The 21,429-nt window shown below is 42.5% G+C and overlaps 1 protein-coding gene and 1 long non-coding RNA gene across 2 annotated transcripts in view; one reads left to right on the plus strand and one right to left on the minus strand.

Moving 5' to 3' along the window:
- The window catches only part of HAS2 (hyaluronan synthase 2), a 30,131-nt gene extending 20,717 nt beyond the window's left edge, over positions 1-9,414 (minus strand). Inside the window, exon 1 of the mRNA XM_026495499.4 lies at positions 9,033-9,414. The gene's annotated coding sequence lies outside the window, so the exon portion shown is untranslated. The remainder of the gene's footprint in view (positions 1-9,032) is intronic.
- LOC113252766 (uncharacterized) lies at positions 7,543-21,420 on the plus strand. Its single transcript, XR_003315011.4, has 4 exons — positions 7,543-8,298; positions 9,354-9,596; positions 12,408-12,512; positions 20,555-21,420. It is a non-coding gene; the product is annotated as an uncharacterized LOC113252766 (long non-coding RNA).
- The last annotated feature ends 9 nt before the right edge of the window (positions 21,421-21,429 follow it).

Consider the following 21,429-nt stretch of genomic DNA (forward strand, 5'->3'; position numbering starts at 1 on the left):
CTAAAGGTGAGGGGAGCACCAGACTTGGAACTTATCGTTTCCAAGATGTGAGTCATTCTCACAAGAGTGAAAAATTTCAAGGGGACTAAAACACTCTGCCAGGGTGAAGCTGAAGTGTGTGTTTCGCTTGTGTTTCAAATCACCAGAGCCAGCAAAAGAACTGCCTGCCATTCTTTTCCATTATTCACATTTTCCTTGCTTTTATCAGCACACGTGGACAAAGAGAGCGTTCGCAGAGCATCTGCTGGCCGCAGCTGAAGTGGGAACACCCTCTTACATCAGGAGTCTACAGAATGTCCCTTTGAAGCCTGGGAAAAGTTGCTAGTAAACTGCAGCAACATGGCTAAAATCGAACCTTTTATATTTCTGCAATGTATCGTCTTGTTGCCGGTTATGACCCATGCGGCCTCTCAGTCCAGGCCAAAGGGCAAAAGGCACATTTCAGAGCCAGCTTTACTGAGGGAATACACTGATCTCCAGGAGGGACACACAGTGTGTGTTGCTTTATAATTTCCCCCCGGGGGCGATTTCATAGATATGGGCACCATATGTGTGAGACTTGCTGAGACAATCCTCAATTCAGATACTCTGTTTCATAAGCAAACTCTCCTTGTCAGACATATGGCTTTATTGTTAAACTGGAAAATATGGTTAGTTCCATCCTGGATCATAAGAGTTTACTGCTACATGGAAAGAGGACTTAGAAATCCACCTCCATGAGGATTTAAAACATAAAACTTGGATTTTTTTGCCCAAATCAAACTTTAATTGATTTTTCAGCTGCGATTAGCCCTGATAACAGTTATTCACTAAGTACCCGTCCTCACAGTAAATGCTAAGCTAAGCCAAGTGTTAGAGTATCTTGATGTACCATAATGTAAGTTCCACAAAGTCAACAAATTTTTTTTTTAGATCTATTTTCACTCATGTGCCCCAAGGACATAAAACACTGCCTGGTTTATGGGTGGTATTTAGTAAATATTTGCTGAATGAAGGGATGTCACTTTATGCATCGACATTGTCATAGGCATCACGGTTGTATCAGCTAACGGTCACCATCCATTAGGTTCCAGCACCGGGGCCAGTTTTGTCTGTTTTGTTGAGTATTGCGATCCTATTTAATCTTAGTAACTTTAAATGGTAAATGTGTTCTTAATCTCATGTTACAAATAACATATACAAAGGACAAGGAAACCAAGACTCTTACGTACATAAGTAACCTGTCCACAGTCCCAAAACCAGGAGGAGGAGCCATATGGTGGCATAATGCCAGATGACAGTCTTCTCAGTAAATATTTGCTGACTAGATTTGAATCGTCATGACACAACAGGCAGCATCCTTGTCTCTGGCTAATGCAACATGTTGTGTAAGGAAATGTTAGAAACGAACCTCGAAAACTCTTTTCCTGCTATTATGGAAAATGGGGAATTGACACTCGGGTACAGATGCAAAATCAGCCGACACTCAGAGAAGATTCTGGGCTCAGATATTTTTCTATGTGGATGCAGCCAAAAGGGACATAGAATGACCTCATCGCAAGGAAAGCTGGTGGTTATGTCTATGCAACAGCCATGCTGTTAATGCCTGTAGCCAAAATCCTGCTTTACCGTGACAAAGGCACTCCTGCGTTCATTGTCTCACCTGCAGAGCAGAGAGAAGCCTTGCTGTTAGTTCACATACCCCCCAAGCTGGACTCCATAGGTCACTGGGTTTCAGAGCCTCTTTCCCCCTTGACCTCTTAGTAACCAGGAAGTAACGTGGGATGAGCTAGAATGACAGCTGCTCCCACAGCACTGGTGCGGTGGCCAGACCTGAGTTCCCATGGCTTCATGAACTGGTCCTTTGTGTTGGATCTGGGAGAAGTGAAGTGAACTCAAATTAGTTGTCAGCATCTGGGAAAGGCTACAGAGATTAGGGCCAAGTGCTATCTCTTCAGCGAGGTCTTAGCTTACCACTCCCTTCTAAAATGATTCCTCCCTCTCTCCACTCCCTGTCCCTCTCCCCAGATTCTGCTTGATTTTCTAACTAGCCCAATGTACACTCTGTGGCTGCAGGGACTTGATGATCTCTACCAACTGTGTGTTCTTGTACCAAAAACAGGGTCCGGCACATTGTAGGCATGCTGACAAATGAGAAAGTCCTTTCGGACACAGGCGGTCAATGCAGACTAAGAACAGGTCCCTCTCCTATCTTTGCTGCAGGGCCAATGAATATATGTTGAACCCTTAAGGGTACCCCTCACCCAGCAGGGTTTTTTTTTTTTTTTCTTTATTTTTTAGTAATTTCTTGCCCAGCTATCTAAATGTAATGGTTTAGGGAGTACCAGACCAGCTGTAGAAGACCTTTAGATAATAAAGTTAGAAAAAGCAAATGGCCTCCTAAAAGCATTTCTAGAATTTGCAAGGTGCAGTTTGAAGAACCTTATGAATTCAGGGGTCAAGTGTGGGGCCTGGGGGATACTGAGATAATCTTTTATCAACTTGAAATCTGTACTCTTACACTATCTACTGTCCACTGACCCACATACTGTTTTGTGTTTGGGTCTAATGACTTGTGTGTGTCTATATACTTGTGTGTTGCATGCACGCCTACACATCTCTGGAACCACACTGAACCAGGACAGATTCGTGGCTCTTCCTTTTAATGGTGTGGTCACACTGAACAAGTTACATAATACTTGACACCGTCAGTGTCTTCTTCTAAGATAAAATGGAAATAATCATATTGACTTCACAAAACAGGTTTTTAAATTAAAAAAGAGAACTCATATAAGTACCTAAACAAAAATTATCAACAGTTAGAGCTCAGTGATGTTAGCTCTCCGCCACTTGCTGCCTTCCTTCCCTCTAACGCACTGTTAGTTAATAAGGGATAACCATGGCATAGTGAGCATCGCTGGACTGGGAATTAATGGATTCAAGCCCAAGCTCTGCCTCATATTAGTTGTCTGACTACCTGAGGGTTCCTGTGAATCAGCCATGTGTCCTTAGACAATCAATATCTCTGAACTTCAAATTTTAGGGATAGGGTTGAAACTTCATTAATTTTCATGCCGTAAACACCCATAGCTGGGGGTCTATAAGGATGAATGTATATGACAATGTGGGCATGCTCTTCTCCCGAAGGAGGAGTACAGAGTAAATTCCTTTTGCTATCTATCTACTCCCTGAGTCTTATTTCCTCATCTGCAAAATAGGAACGCAACCTTTTTGCAGGTTTACTGTAAGTAGGCAAGGAATATATATATATATATATATATATATACTTATCCCAGCTTCAATGGGATACTAAAGGCTTTAATGTCCTAATGTAAAGACAGAGTAACTTAAATGATAAAGTGCACTTGCCCTTTTCCTCATATTCTAAAATCACTGAAGACTAGACTGCTATCTTTTTAATTTGTAGCCAATATTTACACATACAAAGGCCAAAAGGAGATATGTAAAGAATATTTGTTTAGCGAATGCATTGCTCAAAATTACATCTCATGAACAGCACTGGTTCTAGAACACAGGTTTTCTCTACGCCAAACTTGTTGTATTGCGGGGGGTGGGGTGGGGGTGGCTAGGCCTCCAGTCATACGTAGAGTGATCAGAATTAAGAATATTAACTTAGGCAGGTGAAACTAGCCAAGGAGCATGGAAACCTGCTTCTTTGTAATATAAGACACACTCTGCTTGTAGCCATTTGCCTGCTAAGTGTGGATTAGGAAGGTCTGGCGAGCAAAGGTAAGAAGTAGGGGTACCCAAATTTTGACATACAGCCACATTCCTGGGGGGGGGGGTCTGTAAAAACTACCCACGTGTGGCTCCTCCAACATTCTAAGTTCATTGGTACGGGGCACTAACAGGGCATCAGTAATTTTCAAATCTCCTTAAGTGATTCTAATTGCAGCAATTGCGTCTGCTACTGTCCTCAACCAGAATCGGAGGTAAAAGTACCCAAATGAAGCCTCTCAATAGTCTTCACATTACAGCACAGTACCCTCTGGGACATATTAGAGCACATGACCCTCATCTTGTCCCCTTCTGACCTCCTCTCCCTCTCTGGCTTTGAAGTTGGCCTTTGTCTCTCCAGCCCCACTGCATTGATCCTCGCAGAGACCCTGGAGCCCAGCTTGCAAGGTTAGGCAATAGGCCTTTCAAAGGCCTTGTCACCCCAGCTGTGTCTGGATCCAGCGCTGTGGGTTTCAGATTTCTCTTCATGTGAACCATCGGTATTGATCGATTACTCCAAGGATGCCACTTCTCCCAACAGCCCTGTTGGTGCCTGAATTTCACCATCATAAGCTTCATCCCAAGTTCAGCGTGGCAAAGGGGAAAGTTTGCAAAAAGACTTGGCCTGGAATCTTAGCTCTCTGTGCTCCTCCTCCATTGGTTCTAGGGCACTATCTTCATAGGTCAGAACCCCATGTAGCCGCAGGAAATGCCAAGTCTCCTCGTGAAATCTTTTCTGATCTCTCTCAGATGTGGGTTCTCCTCAATTTAAGCCCCCATAGAACTTGACTAGTCCAGTGGCAGCATAGCCATTCGGGGGCACTGTATTCAAGAATTATTGGATTAAAGTGCGTCCACACTCCTCTCTAAACACTGTGACTTGGATTGAGTGGCTTAATCGTTCTGAGACAAGGTTCCTTGAATTATAAAAGGAATTATAAAAGGAATATAACTTTCTTTATGGGGGGTTGGGCTTAGATATAATGTGTATAAAGAATCTAACTCAGTGCCTGATACGTGTTAGACATGTGATAAACAGTAACTATTATTTTACTTTTCTATGGGCCCTATTACATGTTGCCTTACACTATGGTTATTTATAAAGACTTCTTTGCGTCTATTTTTTGTATGACAAATTCCATTAAAATGTGAACTGCCTCTTACTTGCTTTTTAAAAATTTGCAGTAAACATTATGCATTTAAGAGGCATTCTTTTGTAACTGTTTTATTATTTAAGTTTAAAAAAATATTTCAGATGGGCGCCTGGGTGGCTCAGTCAGCTAAGTGTCTGTCTTCGGCTCAGGTCATGATCCCAGGGTCCTGGGATCCAGCCCGCATTTGGCTCCCTGCTCTATAGGGAGCCTGCTTCTCCCTCTCCTTCTGTCCCTCTCCCCAGCTCGTGCTCATGCTCACTCTCTCTCTCATAAATAAATAAAATCGTTAAAAAAATATTTAAGAGTGTAACCTCATTATATTTATTTGGACTCCTGTATCAACATTTTCCTACATTGTGAGGGTCCCCTGGCAGCCCCAGTCAGTAAAGCATGCTACTCTTGATCTTGGGGGTCATGAGTTCAAGCCTCACCTTGGGCGTAACTTGGAAAGCTAGACTGTGAACAAGGCGATATATATACAATGTATGTATATACGATGACATTCAAAATACACTTGAATAGTTTAAGGTATGCGGAGTGGGGTGATACTTACTCTAAGCAGATTGCCGCTAAGAGGAAAGGATTAAAACCAAGTAGGGGTGGAAATGATTTTTCTACAGGGAGCTGTCTGCCCCATTCAGCTGTCATACCAGCTGCCACTGGCTTGGTCCTTGCAACCTCTGTGAATTTGGATTAAAAAAAAAAAAAAAAAAAACAGAACCCAGAAAGGGGACAGTGGAGTTTATACTCTGTTCTCCAATTACCTTAACTCATCACTTGCACATTACATAAAAGTCAGGAAGGTGATAATGTAACGAACCACTTGTTCTTAAATTGAAAAAAATGTAACTGTGTAAATAAGTCACGGGGTAAAAGGTACAGCATAGGGAATACAGTCAACGGTATTGTAATACTGTTGGATGATGGGGGGCGGGGAGCTACGCTGGTGGTGAGCATAGCGTGAAGTGTACAGACTTGTTCAATCACTATGTTATACACCTGAAACTAACGGAACACTGTGTGTGAACCACACTTCAATTAAAAAAATGTAACACTGTAATACAACTTTGCCAAAGGGGACCTACACATTATCCATAAGGGCTTTCCCACAGTTCCAATAATAGATAAAAAATGCATCCGTGAATGGTCTGTGCTTAAAATCTCAAGAAAAAAAACTGTTTTAGGGGCACCTGGGTGGCTCAGTCAGTTAAGCGTCTGCCTTTGGCTCAGGTCACGATCTCAGGGTCCTGGGACTGACTCTTGCAAGAGGGTCACTGCTCAGTGGGGAGTCAGTTTACCCCTCCCCCACTCCAGCTCATGCTCTCTCTCTCTCTCTCTCTCAAATAAATAAATAAATAAGATCTTTAAAAAAAAACTATTTTAAAAGAAAGCTGGTATGGAAACCATGTATAAAAAAGTGTTTACAAAATTCAAAACTAGAAGGCTCATCTATAAACCTAACTAAAATGACTAGTTTCAATCTGACTTACTTTCTAGGAAGTTTCTTATTCATTCGTTGCTCAATTCCTGTGTTCCAGGATGGAAGAAACTTCATCTTTGCTTTGTGGAGAGTGACATTCAAATTTGAGGCTAATCGCCAATTTAAGACTTTAATTTATCGAAGCTGTATAATTTTCTCTGGTAAAGTAAAGATGTAGTTCTAGGTACAACACCGGCAACTCAGGTAATAGGTCTGCATGTTGTTTGTATCTACAGGACATTTTTCTATTCCCCCAACTCAGGAAATAAGTCAGAAACAGTGAATAGGAGTGTTGATATTCTAATTCCAGTGCTATCATTGAGAGACGTTGACCTAGGATTCTGAATACTTGTTCCAAAACTGCAAACTCACACATGACATAGTATAAATACTAAAATAAGCACTTTAAAGAGTTAACCTTTTATTGGAAATGTAAAATAGCCAAGTAGTGAAAAGACGTTCAGTGAGCATGAGGGGCATTAAAAATGTAGTATGAATGAATGAATGAATTAATGTAAAGATAAAAATGCAGTACCTCAGTAGTTTGAGTAATCTTATTGAGTATCCAGAAAAACGCAGCGAAAATATAATGAATGAGTCAATTTCCACACATTGGAATGAAAAGAAAATGTTCAGAATTTAAGTATTCTTTTCAATCCTATTCTGTAAAATTTAAAACCGTATGTACAAACAGTTTGATGGGCATAAATATCTGTCCTAGCCAAATCTATATAAATACACATTTTAAACTTGCATCATTGAGCATTTGAATACGCGCTGACCTTTTATAAATTTAAAATTGCCTTTCTAAAAAATCATAACCCTGTTTAACGCTTCCAAAGGTGCATTTTCCTACTCCTTCACTGCAATGAAATATCTACAAGGAGAAAAGCTTGAAATCTACAATGGGCAGTGAAGTCTTTCCCCCTTTTCCGTCACCCTCACTTCCTCAGCAAAGCCCAACTACCAATACCCCTCACTTTACTCTTAACGCTGAGCTGCAAGTCTATATATACTCAGGCCTCCAGTTCGGGGGAAGCCCTTCGTGGCCAATCAGGGCTTCCCAATCTATTGCGTCACACCTCCCCCAGGGTGTGACGTCAAAGGCAATCCCAGGCCAGCCACGTGGGTTGGAGTACAGCGTTTCTGGGCAGCTGCTCGGGAGACGCCCGGCTGCAACGGTCCCCAAGCGTGGGGAAGTGGCCAGGGAGGGGCCGCCAGGGCTCCTACACGCACCTTCGGGGCGCACGACTGTAGCCGCTCGCTTGCCCCGGAGGCGCCCAGGGTCGCTGAGTCCAACTAAGGCGCGCGGGCGTTGGGGGGGAAGGAGGGAGAGGCGCTGGCACCTAAGCCGGTGTAATAGGACCCGGGTCTCGTAAACCCTCCTCCCCAGGCACCGCCTCTCGGCTCCCAGCCCCTCTTTCAGCCTTAATTATCCTTTCAGCGCCGTTTCCCCTCAGCTGAGTTTCCCTGGCCGGAGGGAAAAGGCTCTCTCGCCATCCCACCCTGCCCGCACACAGACCCTCCTTTCAGACCCGCCCTCCGGTTCACAGGGACCCATTTCGGAGCCCTGGCTCACGCTGGGCGGGAACCAGCGTGACGAATTCCGCCCAAGGTGTTGATTATCCATCCCAACCCTGCCTCTGGCTCGCCTCCCACTTCGCCCCAGCTCCCGCGGGCCCCCGGCTCCCACCTCCGGGCCGGGCGCTGGGGACGGCACCCCCAAGCCCCCCACCCGCCAGGCCCCACGCTGCAGCTGCGGAAAGAAGCGCCAGCGTGCTCGGTGCCACGTCGGAGTTGGCTCCCGGGTAGTTGCAGCTGCCTGCGCTGCAGCGCGCGGTCCCCACGCACGCCCTGCCCCCGGGCGGCGGCCAGCAGAGGGACGCGCGCCCTCCTCCCCCTTGGGTCCGCGAGTGCCACCGCCTGCGCCAGGGACCCCTGGCCCGCGTAAGGCTTCTGGAGCCGGGCTCAGCCCGGGCTGACCCAGCCTGACACTTTCTTGGGGTCCGGGGAGTGGAAAGGAAGGGAAGCCCGGGAAAGTGGGAGTGGCCGAGCGAGGCCGGTAGCAGCGAGGAGGTGGCGAAGGACCCTCCTTCTCGGGGGTCCTGGCTCTCCGGAGCTGGGAGCCCGGGTCGCTTTAACCCTTTGCTTTCCAAGTAAGAAGCGAGTTCCCCACTTAAAAGTAAAAGGCGCCGGGCTGTTCCAGGGTTTTCCTCCCCACGTAGAGTGTAGGGGGGAAAAGAAGGGAAGGGATGGGAAGGAAGGGGCAAGCGCGGGGGGTAGGGGGGGAGCGGCTGTGCGGAATGCATTTTCCTTGCACAGTGGAAATTCTTGTTTCCCAGCTTGGGAGCCCCTCTGCGGCTCCGGAAGATGAGGAGTGGAAAAGTACATCCTAGGACGTGCAGTCTTTCCCAGGCAGAGAGGTTACCTGTGTTCCCAGAAAGGCAGCGGATTTCTGGCGAGCGCCGCAGGGATGGGGAAAAGACAGGGATATATTGCCAAGCCTGACAGTTATCTGAAATACCCCCTGATTTTCAGTCTGTTGGAAATTGGCAGACCTCAAACTTTTCTGTCGAAAACCAGCTTTACAATTTTTTAACACTTAGTGGATAATTTCTTCCCTCTCCCTGGCCTATTCGGGGGGCCCTCCTAGTTCACCATATCGCGCCAGTGTAACGTACCTTGTTCAGCTCTTGGTCATAAAGTTGTCCTCAGCCTGTCTGTGTGGTCCCGGAGGGTCGGTGGCGGGCAGTTTCCAAAATTGAGGTAATAAGAGATCAGATGAATTTGAGACGACCGGCCAAAAAAAATAAAAAATTTAAAAACAACATTTAAAAAGGATGGGGGAGTCTTAAATGTTTGGTTCTCCCCCACTTTAAAAGGAAATTTCACTACTATTCTTTTTAATATCTCCGTTGCACTTCGGTCTAATTCTTAAAAGAAAAATTTGTGCTTTAAAAATAAATTAACTTTATTTTATTTTATTTTATTTTTTGCTCCAGTTCCCCCTCCCCTGATATCGGAAAGTCTCTTTTCTTTTTCGCATCAAGAAAAGCCCGGTGAAGACTCAGCAGAACCCAGGAAGCGCAGAATCGGGAGAAAGTCTTTGGCTGGGGCTGGTTCAAGTCCCTGGTTCAATGGGCTGCTGGAAGCCAGGACTGGGTAATTCTTTCCAGACGTCTTGACTTCTCCTTCCTCGCTGTTGTTGCCTTTCTGCCTCCTCCAACTTAAGGGGGTCTTAACAAGTGAGCTGGTGGGTGTTTTAATAGGGCGGAGGAGGGAGTGGGGGGTGAGGGGAGTGGAGAAGGGAGGTGCGGACTGGGGAACCCGGAGGGGAGGGAACTGGGAGCGCGGGCGGGCGGGCAGGCGGGCGGGAGGCGGGGAGGGGGAGAGGAAGAAAGAGAAATTGGCCATTCAAAGCCCTCTCTGAGCTAGAGGCCGGTTCTAAACTCCAATGAATTCAATTAACTTGATTGCTAACGTGTGCAGAGAAATGCACGCACATATGCTGGCCACCACCTGATTCCCTCCTTCCCTACAGCAGTGGAGCGGGGAGGCCGCGCTTTGCAGACATCCCTGAACTCCAGACTGAGTTACAAGGATTCCCTCTTCGCGAAAAACTCCACACACTGTTTCACTAATTTGCTTTAAGGCCAAGTGGTGCCCTCAGGCTAAGTAACAGCCCCGGGGAGAGATAGCTGGGAGGTGTGTGTGTGTGTGTGTGTGTGTGTGTGTATGTGTGTGTGTGTGTACACCTGGAAATTCGAAAGCCGACTGCGACTCTAAATAAAATCAGCTACAGGTCTACCGCATGTTAACCCTTTTCCTCCCAGGAGCTCAAAAGTTTCTGAGCAGATGTCAAGTATCAGAGGCCCCCTTACACAGACGTTTCCGTCTTGGGTGACGGAAAAAGTGGGAACATGATCATATTTTTTTCTTAACTTGACCCCCTAACGTAAAAATACGCGAACAGCACGCATTATAAATAAACCATAAGATAAAAATCGTGCTCTAGAGAACTCGGAGGTAGCGCGATGAGAAAAAGCCATTTCCAAGAGAACGGCTTAAATAGCTTTTGCTTCTTGCGAGCCTTCTAAGAAGCTAACGAGTCAGATTCTGTTTGCTCAGAGACGCTCTTTTCTCAATCTTTTTTTTCCGATGCCCTGAAGCCGGGAAGAGTTACTTTTCCCGGTTACTCTTTGCCCCTTTATTTCTCTTTGGTCCTCGCCAACACGTCTCCCGATGACTTAAAATGGACAGTAGGTGGCACTGTTTAGGAAAAAATGAGAGTGAGTTTACAAATTCACTGATTTGGCCATTGACGTTTCCGCTGTAATTATTATAGGGTCAAAGATTTCTTTCCTTTCTTTTTTTCCTTCCCTTCCAAGCTTTCTCTGAAGTGTGGACTTCCTTGGAACTCGGCTAGGCCTTGAAAATTGGGCTCTTGCTCCTTATCAGGTATTTTGGGCAATAATGAACAAGTCAAAACAGAAGAGTCGAGTAAAAAGAGAAACGATGGCTTTCAACAGCTCGAGCAGGGTGTGGTGTTAGGGGATGTGCTTAGAGGTCAAGAATTTTATGGCAATACCAGGTAGCCAGCCAAGCCAGTCCCCAGGGGCCGACCTGCAAAGTACCACGAATTTCCGCCACCTCCCCACCCCCCACCCCCGCCCGCCGTCTCACCTCTGGGAAGCATTACCCTGGCTTGATGACTTCACACTGCTCTGGGGAAACCCACTTACTAATTTTCCCCTACAAACCTTCAGGCTTCAGTCTTTGTTTGAACGCTGCCTTAGGTGATTCAGCTCTTGAGGAACTGGCTTAAATTTCAGGGCACAATTTCATCCCACTTAGACTCCTGTTTCTGGAATCTTAGTTGTATGGTAGCTTTTAAATGCTAAGTTGTAATTTAAAATATATCATCTAACTTATGTACTCTTACATATAGTATGGATTAAATCTATTTGGGGGTAGGGTGAAAACCGTGGGTGTCAAGTGTCTAGCTGTGGGACCCCACAGGAACACTTAAACGTAGCTCTAAATTTCCATGAATATTATATGTAATTCAGGATTGCAGACTCTCGCTTAGTAGCACATAGATGTCCCTGTGCTGATGTTCCAGCAATGAGAACATTTGGTAAAACGGGGTTTCTTTATTAAACAAAAACACATTGTTGTGTGTCCCCTTGTACTTATAATTCATGGCCCATAAAGAAAAAGTAAAATGTTGCCTGGCTATGGATGAATATAAAAGCTCATTACACATCCATGCATTTCTATCAGCTCCCCAGACCTCATGAGACTAGGGAAGAAGCTAGTACAATTTAAAGCCAGACATGAAAGTTCTGGAGGGTAGAATATTTTGTGTACACACACATACCACCCACCCCCACACACACATTAGATTTTCTTAGGGAGGATCCAGGATAAGAGAGACCCGAAATTCAAACCCTATCTTTGATGTGGCATTGTGTGGTGTGGAATCCGTTTGTGTGATCCTGGAAGCGTATTCACCTCACTAGACCTTTATTTCCTAGTTGATAAATGAAGAAAATACCTGCTTTACACAGTTGTTATGATGATATAGTTTGTTAAATTATAGTAAGAGATTAGTAGAGGGCCTAACGTCTACTCTGAGGTGATGGAAGCCCGTGGTTCCTCATGTAACACAGTGGTTTCTGATATAACCATTGTGTGTATTCAAAAAACATTAGTACCCTTCTCCTGCCTTTCTATTCTTTATATTTTTCTTAATAAGCATTAACTGAGGTTTTATCCCATGTTCATTTATTTGACCTACTTCAGCTTTCCGCTGTCCCCTCACTGACTCTCGAGGACTGAATTATTCTGTGCCCGTGGATACACCCAAACCTTCACATTTAACCAAAATTCCTTTCTGAGTCAGGCCTGCATTATGGCCACCAGCCACCCAGTCCTGATTCACAAGCAACAGATGAGGGGACATGAGATCCAGTTTCATAAACGAGCTATGACACCAACCAACTGAACAACATTTGATGATTAATTTAAATTTTAACTTCTATTTTAAACATGAGCTGTTTGGATCAGAAGCTGACAGATGTTTCAGGTTTTGACATCCTAACTCATACCTTATCCAACGTTTTCAACTCTATAAGACAATGTGGCAGAGAACTTCGGAGGTAAGAGTTTTACTTCAGCTACTGTGAGCTAGGGGCATATCACTGCTGATCTCCTCCATCCCACATCACAAAAGAAGTGCTCATTATGCCTCAGAGGCAGTTTCCAGAAAGCGGATTTCGTACCTTCACAGTTCTACGTCTAAGTGGTTCTCAAACTTGTTGGTGTCAAGGGCCTCGGTACACTCTTACGAATTATCGAGGACTTCACAAAACTTTGTTTGTATGGGCTATATCCATCAGTATTTACCATATTAGAAATAAAAGCTGACTGAAAAGTTAAAAGATATTTATTAGTTCATTTACAACAGTAACAAACACAATGGCCTGTCAACGTAATAACACTTGTGTGAAATGTAACATCGTTTTCCATTTTCGCAAATCTCTACTAGCTGGCTTAATAGAAGACTGCTGGATTCTCATATTTGCTTTATCATCCAGTTGTTTTGACTGAAGTATATTAAAAATTCTGGCTTCACACAGATATATCACTGGAAAATGGAGAAGTATCTTAATAGTCTTTTTAGATAGTCTTTGATACTATGTCAAAACTTGACAAACAGTAATTTTTTTTTAAGTAAACTCTGCCTCAACGTGGGGCTCGAAATCATGATTCTGAGATCAAGAGTCGCATGCCCGTGCTCTAGGGACCGAGCCAGCCAGGTTCCCCAGCACATGGTGATTTTATAAAGGCAAGTTGCAATGTTGTATCTAAAACAACAGGAATGAACTGTGTGTACTCTGTTACATTAAAATCTGTTGGTTTATCTTACACTTTAAATGCCTCTTTACAACCATTCGTGAATTTATATCATGAATTGGTTTTTTGGAAAATACCATTTCACTGAGTTATGCAGATTTTCCAAATGTTAATATGTTTCATTATTCCATGTACATGTGAGATGTAACGTTCTCTAAACCCTAAGACTGTGCTCCAGTGGAGATTAAAACACAGTATTTTTCAGCTTTACAAGAGATAGAACTTTGTGAGTCTGAGTTGTGCAAAGATGGAAAGAGATTGACCTGGAATTATTTAGTTTTCTATATCCCAGTTTGGATGATGTGCTGGAGTTTCCAGTAATTACATAGAAATTGGACTTCTTAGTTTTAGTGTTAATTCCAAGGCTAGTATTATTAATTCAGATCACATTTTGAAGACGGTATGGCTAACTGTGTTTATGACTAAATTTGAACATGTGGCTAGAGGGGGATACGGAAGCATCTCTCAGACATCCAAGGAATTAGAATGAACACATTGGAAGCGATCAAAATGCTTATTGATTCATTGATATAGGTAGAAGAGGATACTTTTTTATTATAATTATAGTTTTTGAACATCTCACCATATCAGAATACTCATTTATTAATTGTTGATGATTTCAAATAAGATACTGAATATTATTAGAGGTATGCTTTAAGGATTTCTCAAATGAAAGAAAAGGGACAAATATCCCTTTCTCATCAGACACTATTTATAACTGTCTTCTAGCATTTCTTTCCATGGGTGAGGAAATTAGCTTTGGAATACTGTATGACTTGGGATGCCTGAATGGCTCAGTCAGTGAAGTGTCTGCCTTCAGCTCAGGTCCTGATCCCAGGGTCCTGTGATGGAGCCCCGCATCCGGCTCCCTGCTCAGCGGGGAGCTTGCTTCTCCCTCTGCCTGCTGTTCCCCCTGCTTGTGCTCTCTCTCTCTGACAAATAAATAAAATCTTTAAAAATAAAATAAAATAAATATTATATGACTTAGTCTACAATTTGAAAGGTGGATACTCAAAAGTACCTGAGATTAATGATTGTGATTCGATTGACAATAAAATCCCCAAATACAACCATCTGGGTGATTTATTTAAAAAAAAAAAAAAGGGGGGTGCCTGGCTGGCTCAGTCAGTAGACTCTTGATCTCAGGGTCATGACTTCCAGACCCACACGGAGCGTCGGGTTTATTTAATGTATGTTTATATATTTTTCTTATTTAAAAAGAAAGCTTAATATTTTGGAACTTTACCTTAAATCACTGAATATGGGGGAGCTTTACTTTCATATTATTGGACTATTTAAATTTTTAAAATTACATCCAGACTCGTATGTATTTCAGATGGGGGGGTGCGGAACAAGGTCTTTTACACTGCCTAAAGGACACATTTCTCACTTGCATTTTTCTAACTCAGATTACAGAAAAGGACAAAACTATTTAACCTCCTTGATTTAAATGCCAACAATTTTTGTCAGCAAGGGTTTATAATTTACATGACAAATCAATAAAAGCAGAAAGTGCTACTCCAGGGGAAGCTTGTAGTCTAATTGGCCTTTGATATTTTAGTAGTCTTAATCATAATGACTAAGGAGAAGATGTTATACTGACAGTGTCCACAAGCAGTTGCTAATAGCCCTAATTGCGGAATTAGAGTAAGTAGTCACAATATTTAAATTATCCGCCTTGGAGATTTCAACTTATTCCTGAAAAGATTAACAAACTTTCCAGCTTTTTAAAAAAAATCTTAAAAAGGATATGCTTAATTTCTAGAAACTAATTTATTTCTTATTCCTTATTCTTATTTATTATAAACTAATTTATTTCTTATTAGTTGTTAAAGTTTTTTAGGTAGAGGGACCCTTTTTTTGTAATGAAAAAACAAGTGATTCTGTTTCCAGAAAAGTGAATATTCACTCAAAATTTGTCATACTATTTCAGGGGGGTCATAGATTGCTGAAAATCCCTTGTTTCAAGGAGGTATTAAAATACTATATCTTCCTAATTCATTGTAAACCACACCGTATACCTAAAGGCTGAAAAAGAAGACAAAGGGGAAAAAAAACTAAGCGAACTTTTTCTTTTCTCTAATGATTCACACTAATTTTCTTTTCAAATCATAAATTTGGGAGAAGGGAAACCTCAAATGAAAGGAATCTTAGGCCTTTGGGAGAAAGCCCTTCAAAGGGAATACGAACCTGGAAATACAAAGTTTACCAAGAATCCTTTACATCTAGCCTTCCTCGGGCATTGAGACCTGATTTTGTATTTTTAGGAAAACAACAACATCCAAAGTGATTACAAAGTTTCAGGGTAAGAAGCCCGCCTTCAAATACAGGTGGCTACAATCTTTGGGAGGAAAAACCCTGAACCCATTCAGTAAAGAGAGACGTCCTACCTTTATCCAAGAGAGGTGTTAGCTCCAAGACCCAATTAGCCGAATTACCATTCCAATGGGACCTGAGGGCTCCTCCTGCCGCTATCGGGCCTAAAAATACCATTAAAGAGGTGTGACTCCACGCATGACATTAGTCACTTCCTGCCTGCCGTAGGTATCGGGATCATTTGGGGATAAAACCAAGCAACTGTGCTGCTACTCCAGGAATTACATTTTTCTGAATTATGCAAATGTTTTCACCCACGGCATTTTCTTTCTAGTGTGTTAAAGTTATGACGTTCAACCCACATCTCTGGTTTTGAGAACTTAGTAGGCCATGGTTCCATCTATGTGTTATGCTGAAACCAAGAACCAGGACACGTTTTGATGTGGGTCCTGACTCACCTCTTGCAGATAGCACCTGGTGTTTGTCACACCAACTTTGTCAAGCTTCAAATTAAGCAATGTGGAAAGGAGCCTTATTGTTTGTTTTGAAAGGCCGGGTGTCTCCAAGAGTCTGAGGTGACAAGAAATTTAAAAGCTGTCTGCAAGTGTGGACGGAGGGTGGCCTCCATGGCAGTTACCTGGCTGCATTTAACAATACAGATTCCATGTCCATACCCCAGACCTACTTCATACGAATCTATAGCAGCGAGTCCTGGGAATGTGCTTATTCTGAAAAATGGTGCGGGTAATTGCTAATGGGCTCTGACGCTTGGGAACTCCTGCTTTGGGGATGTTGTAGCTGGAGAGATGGTTTCCTGGGCTTTTCACACATAGCTCCTTCAGATTCCATTTTTGTCCGTCACTCTACTTGGATAACAAAAGAGTAAAAATGCCTCTTTTGCAGAACAGGACTGAACTGTGAATTCCAAAGAATTTCTCTTTTAATGGCAGCATCTTTGTTTTGATGAGGTTTATATATCATCATACGTTGTCTGCTTGCATCTGAATCCAGTGATTTCTACCACGAGCGAGGCAATATCAAGTATGAAAGTGAGAGCTCTAATCACGCACCACCTGTTTGGGGCAAAACTGTATAGTCTCGGGCAAACTGCTTAATCTCTCTACGCCTCAGTTTCTCTCTACGTAAAATGGGCAGAGTAGTAAAACTTGACCTTAGAAGTTCATGTGGGAAGTAAAAAAGGTGAAAACGTGTGCAGGCAATTTTAACGATGATTATTGGTGTCATTGAAAACAGTGTTGCGTTGAAAGACAAGGAGCCAAGAACTCGTTCCTTCATTGCTACGGAGATGTGCGGTCTCCCCTCTTGTGGTAGGCTTCCTGCTCCTGTATATTTCTAGATTTGCTCAGAATTCAAAATGTTTTAAAAACTGGTCAAATCTTGAAGATTTAAAAGCTGCAGATTTGGTTTTTAATTCCTGAAGAAAATCCTGTTAAGGGACTAATTGAGTATCAGCAGGAAGTATGCAGTTGGTAAGGAATTTGCGAGGTTAAGGATTCAGGAAGTCCACCTGCATTATAAGAAGCCCCACGTTTAAGAATTAAAATTGAAAATACTGCTTTGAAAGATTTGAATGTTCTTTTTTTCTCCCATGATATATTTACCAAAAAAAGCCAATTTAGATGGAGCCTCTGGTTTTCAGCACAGCCTTGCTTTACACCTATGTTTCCACCTTAATGTTCTGAGGTGCTGAGAGGTCAAGTGACGTGTCCCAGGTCACACACAATGAGTCAGTGATTCAGGCCTGATTCAATCAAGGGTTTTTACGCCTGGGCTTCTGGCAAGTTTCTTCAGTAGGAGTGTCCACAAATAAATGGTTAACTGAGATAAATATTTATGCTTCTGTTTTTAGAGCAAAGAAAAGGGACACATTTGCTATTTGTTTACGTCTTTATTAAATTTAAATTTCTAAATAAAATTAAAAAACATATTTCTAAATATAATAACTCAAACATGGCTTCCCAACTGTCTTCCAAATAACCAAATTTATGCTGTTTGACTATACTGAGTTGGAAGTATAGCAGAAGAGATTATCTCTTGGAAATTCTGGCCAGTTTGGTCTACTCTCTATCATCACTCCTCAGTTTGAGTTGTTGTGTTCACTGTTTCCAAGTATTCATTCCCCAAAAGTTTATTGATTATCTACTATGGGCTAGTCTACAGTCTTGCCACTAACATTGGCAGGACTCAGCACAAGGGTACTAAGGAAGGCTTCCATGCCATATGTCTACGTGCCTAATATTTATAAATCAAACTGACTTCTTTTTCCCAATCCCTGCTGCATTCTGTAATGCGATGTGCACCTAACTGATGTGAATTCGCTCCTTGGTAAGTCAGGAACTGTACCCGGTTGAGTTGTACAAAGAAAACTTCTATTTGCAGTAAATAAGGAGATCGCAGAATGGCTTCCAAAGCCATGGGTCCCCAAGAGAGGATGAATGGGTTCCTTTGGTTTAGGGTTAGGATGAATATGTAGATAGGGAAGCCTTGTCATTGTAGGTAGAGGCAGGCATAAGGTCGTGCATTGCATCTTAAGAAAACGTTCCTATACATACCTTGATAGGTTACCGATGAGGCATCTATCTCATGGGCCCTTTCCATCCCCCCAAAAATGAAGTAACCCACCTAATAAGACCCCCCTGTATACCAAGGCCTCTCCTTGGGTGGAGATTTTAGTATTAGAATGAAGTAAAGGTAATGGTGGGTCATTCCGGAGGTCACTCCACGGTCCATCTGCACAGGCGCTCAGAAGGTCTGGGGGGGCTGGAGGTCTTGTCAGGGTAGTCACCATCACCTGAGGGGTGGTTTCGGGTTTTATTTGCTTGAGTTAAGAGGTAAGCTGGCAAGAAGAGCTTAAGGAAAAATGTGGGACAAACATTAGTGAATATAAGCAGGTGGGCCGTAAATGTCAGGTCTTGGGGTCTAGCTGGTGACAATGGCCATTGAACACATGCATTGAATACCAGCTTACACATCCAAGTGCGTCCACAGTTCCCGACATCAGGCACCACTGCACTGTTCTTCGGACCCCTGCCCTCCAAACTGAGGGTAGAAGCTTCTGCTAGCCCTGGAAGTAGGCTCAGAAATAAGGTCTTTCATGCTTGGGTCTAAGGTGGTACAGCCAGGACCCATCCCAGGGCATCCATACAAGACTAAAATTTTCCACTGTGCAATCTGAGTATATCATTCTTCTGAAATATCACTTTTCATTGTCAACTCAACAAATGCCCAAATTCTTAGTCTGATCTGGCTTTACACTTTCCAACCTGATAGCAAACTTTTCCAGTTATACTGTTAAAAAGAAAACCACAGATCCAAACTGGTGTCACTTAGGCCAAGTCACCAGACCCGGGCTTAATACCTAACTAACCTCATTGCAGTTTCGACTTCCCCCAGAAATGTAAATCTTGACGAGTCAGGAATTTTCTAATCAGCACCAATGAGGTAATCTATCATATGGGCCCTCTCCATCCCCCCAATAATGAGGTTACCCACCTAATTTTCCCTAAGGGAATGTGATCTTGCCTGGAACAATCCTTTCTTTCCCTAATACCTTCTTACCCCAACCTCTTTCCTATAATAACCTATTTTGTACCCCTTCTCAGAACCCCCCTCTGCTTGCTAGATGGGATGCTGCCCGATTCATGAATCACTTAATAAAACCAATCAGATCTTTAAATTCACTCGTTGACTTTTTGTTCTTTAACACCAGCGTGCTCAGGGTAAACAAGTTAGCGCATGTTTCCGTCTCGGTAACTTATTCTGTTTGTCCTTTCTGCCTAAAATACTTCTTCTGTCTCTCCCTGACTCGACATTCTTAGTCAACCCCCCTTATCCCTGATGAGACTATTCTTTCCGTCAGACTTACCCCTTATGAAGTCTCTAGTTGTGTGTTTAAACTAGTTTTGGTTGTAAAGTCTTGAAGACTAGTCCCGTACCATTCTTTTTCCAGTTCTTTGAAAAGAGCTTTTTTGTTTTTGTAGAAATTATGTCTATTTGTTGTAAATGAATCACACCACAGCAGAGGGCATAAAGAGAATACAAACTCAGAAATGTTGCCAATTTTTCCGTGTGGACAGAAGTTACACAAAGAGGAACATTGATCTTTTGTGCCTTTTCTTTGCTATTGATACAGAGATCTACGGTCTTTTTACATGACTATTCTATGCTACATTACTTTAGAATTGATTTAACCAATCTCTCTTGCTTCACTGTTTATCTTATTCTCTGTTATCTATTATAAAAATATTGTAAGACATGTTCTTCATTTTAAACAGGTCCAGTCATGTACAATTATCCCCTTGGGATAAATTCTTAAAACTAGAGTTTCTATCCTGTCAGAGCAATTGTACCATTCACTTCTGTATCTCTTGGAGCACCCAATGTGAAGCCTTAAAAATAATAGATATTAAGTCAATATTGGCTACATGAATAAATTCATTAATAAATTAGTCATCGATTACTTAAAATCTATTTATATAACTGACCTAATGCAGTACTGTAAGTGGATGTCCTGGGAGGAGCCCACCTGGATTTATGCTGCCTGTTTACATAGATAAAAATTGCATGAAAGAAAAAAAAAAAGGAAATAATAAGGCTTAAAATCAAAAGAGTGAGGTGCAGTGAACTTTGCAGTGACACACTTCATTACCTGTGTGTTTGGGTTTGTTTTTTTTTTCAACTTTTATTTATTTATTTGAGAGAGAGAGAGAGGGCGAGAGAGCACGCACGTGGAGGGGCAGAGGGAGTGCGCGAGAGGCAGACTCCCCGTTGAGCAGGGAGCCTATGGGGGGCGATGTCTCAGGAACCTAAGATCATGACCCGAGCTGAAACCAAAAGTCAGACGCTCAACTGACTGAGCCACCCAGGGGCCCCCATTACCTGTGTTTATTTGATATTCCTACCAATGCTATGAAGCGATAAAGCTGATCTCATTGCCTCTATTTTGCAGATGAAGAACTTGAATTCCGATAGAAGAAATGATTTGCCCAAAGTCACCTGACTTGGGAAGGAGCCTGACACTGTTTTCCCTCCCGTCTAGTGTTTTCTCAAATACACCGCTCTGCCTTTTAACTAAATAATGGTTTCCCACCATTTCATCTTAACGAAGAACTCTGCCACAGGCGTTGGCTTCTTAGAATCAGTCTTGGTGTAAGCGGTCTCTCCTTTTGCCGGTGGGAAAAGACAAATTGGAGAAGAACAATCTTCTGTTTCTTCAATGGCTTCTAACAAACCAGCTACACCTGAGGGCGACTCCCTTTTTCAGTTGGTGAAAATTGCACGTTTGTTGAAAATCTTGTCGCTTGTTTAGATGCGGAAGCAATGTGTGCGGCCGAAGTAAGCAGTAGTTTTTAAGTAAAAGTGTATAATTCATTTTAGGCAGGGACAAGATTCTGCCCTATTCGTTGATTAATCCCTAGCATCTAGCATACTGCCTGGTTGTGTGTTAGATCCTAAAAATATACATATTTATATAAAAGGAGGGAAGGAGCAAAGAAAAGAGGGAGTCTGATGCTGATATCTTCTATAAAATATTATTCTTTAACAATAATTGTCATTGGCTTATTTTTATTTTGATGGATGAAATTTTAATCATCCCCAAACATCCACAATAACTGACCCAAGTAAGATTAGATCAGTCTTCAAAGGTTCTTTGTTCTTTTATCTCTCTCCAAATACTCCTATTTATATTTTGAAATATGGGCTCTAATCTAAAAGGCTAAGAATTTTTATTTTGGGGAAAATGGTGACATTAGGATCAGTGGGGGGAAAATGATTGTGGTTTAAAAATAATTGCTTAAACAAATTGGCATAAATCGTGCTTCT

This window comes from Ursus arctos, unplaced genomic scaffold (genome assembly GCF_023065955.2).
Source record: "Ursus arctos isolate Adak ecotype North America unplaced genomic scaffold, UrsArc2.0 scaffold_6, whole genome shotgun sequence".
NCBI lineage: Eukaryota > Metazoa > Chordata > Mammalia > Carnivora > Ursidae > Ursus > Ursus arctos.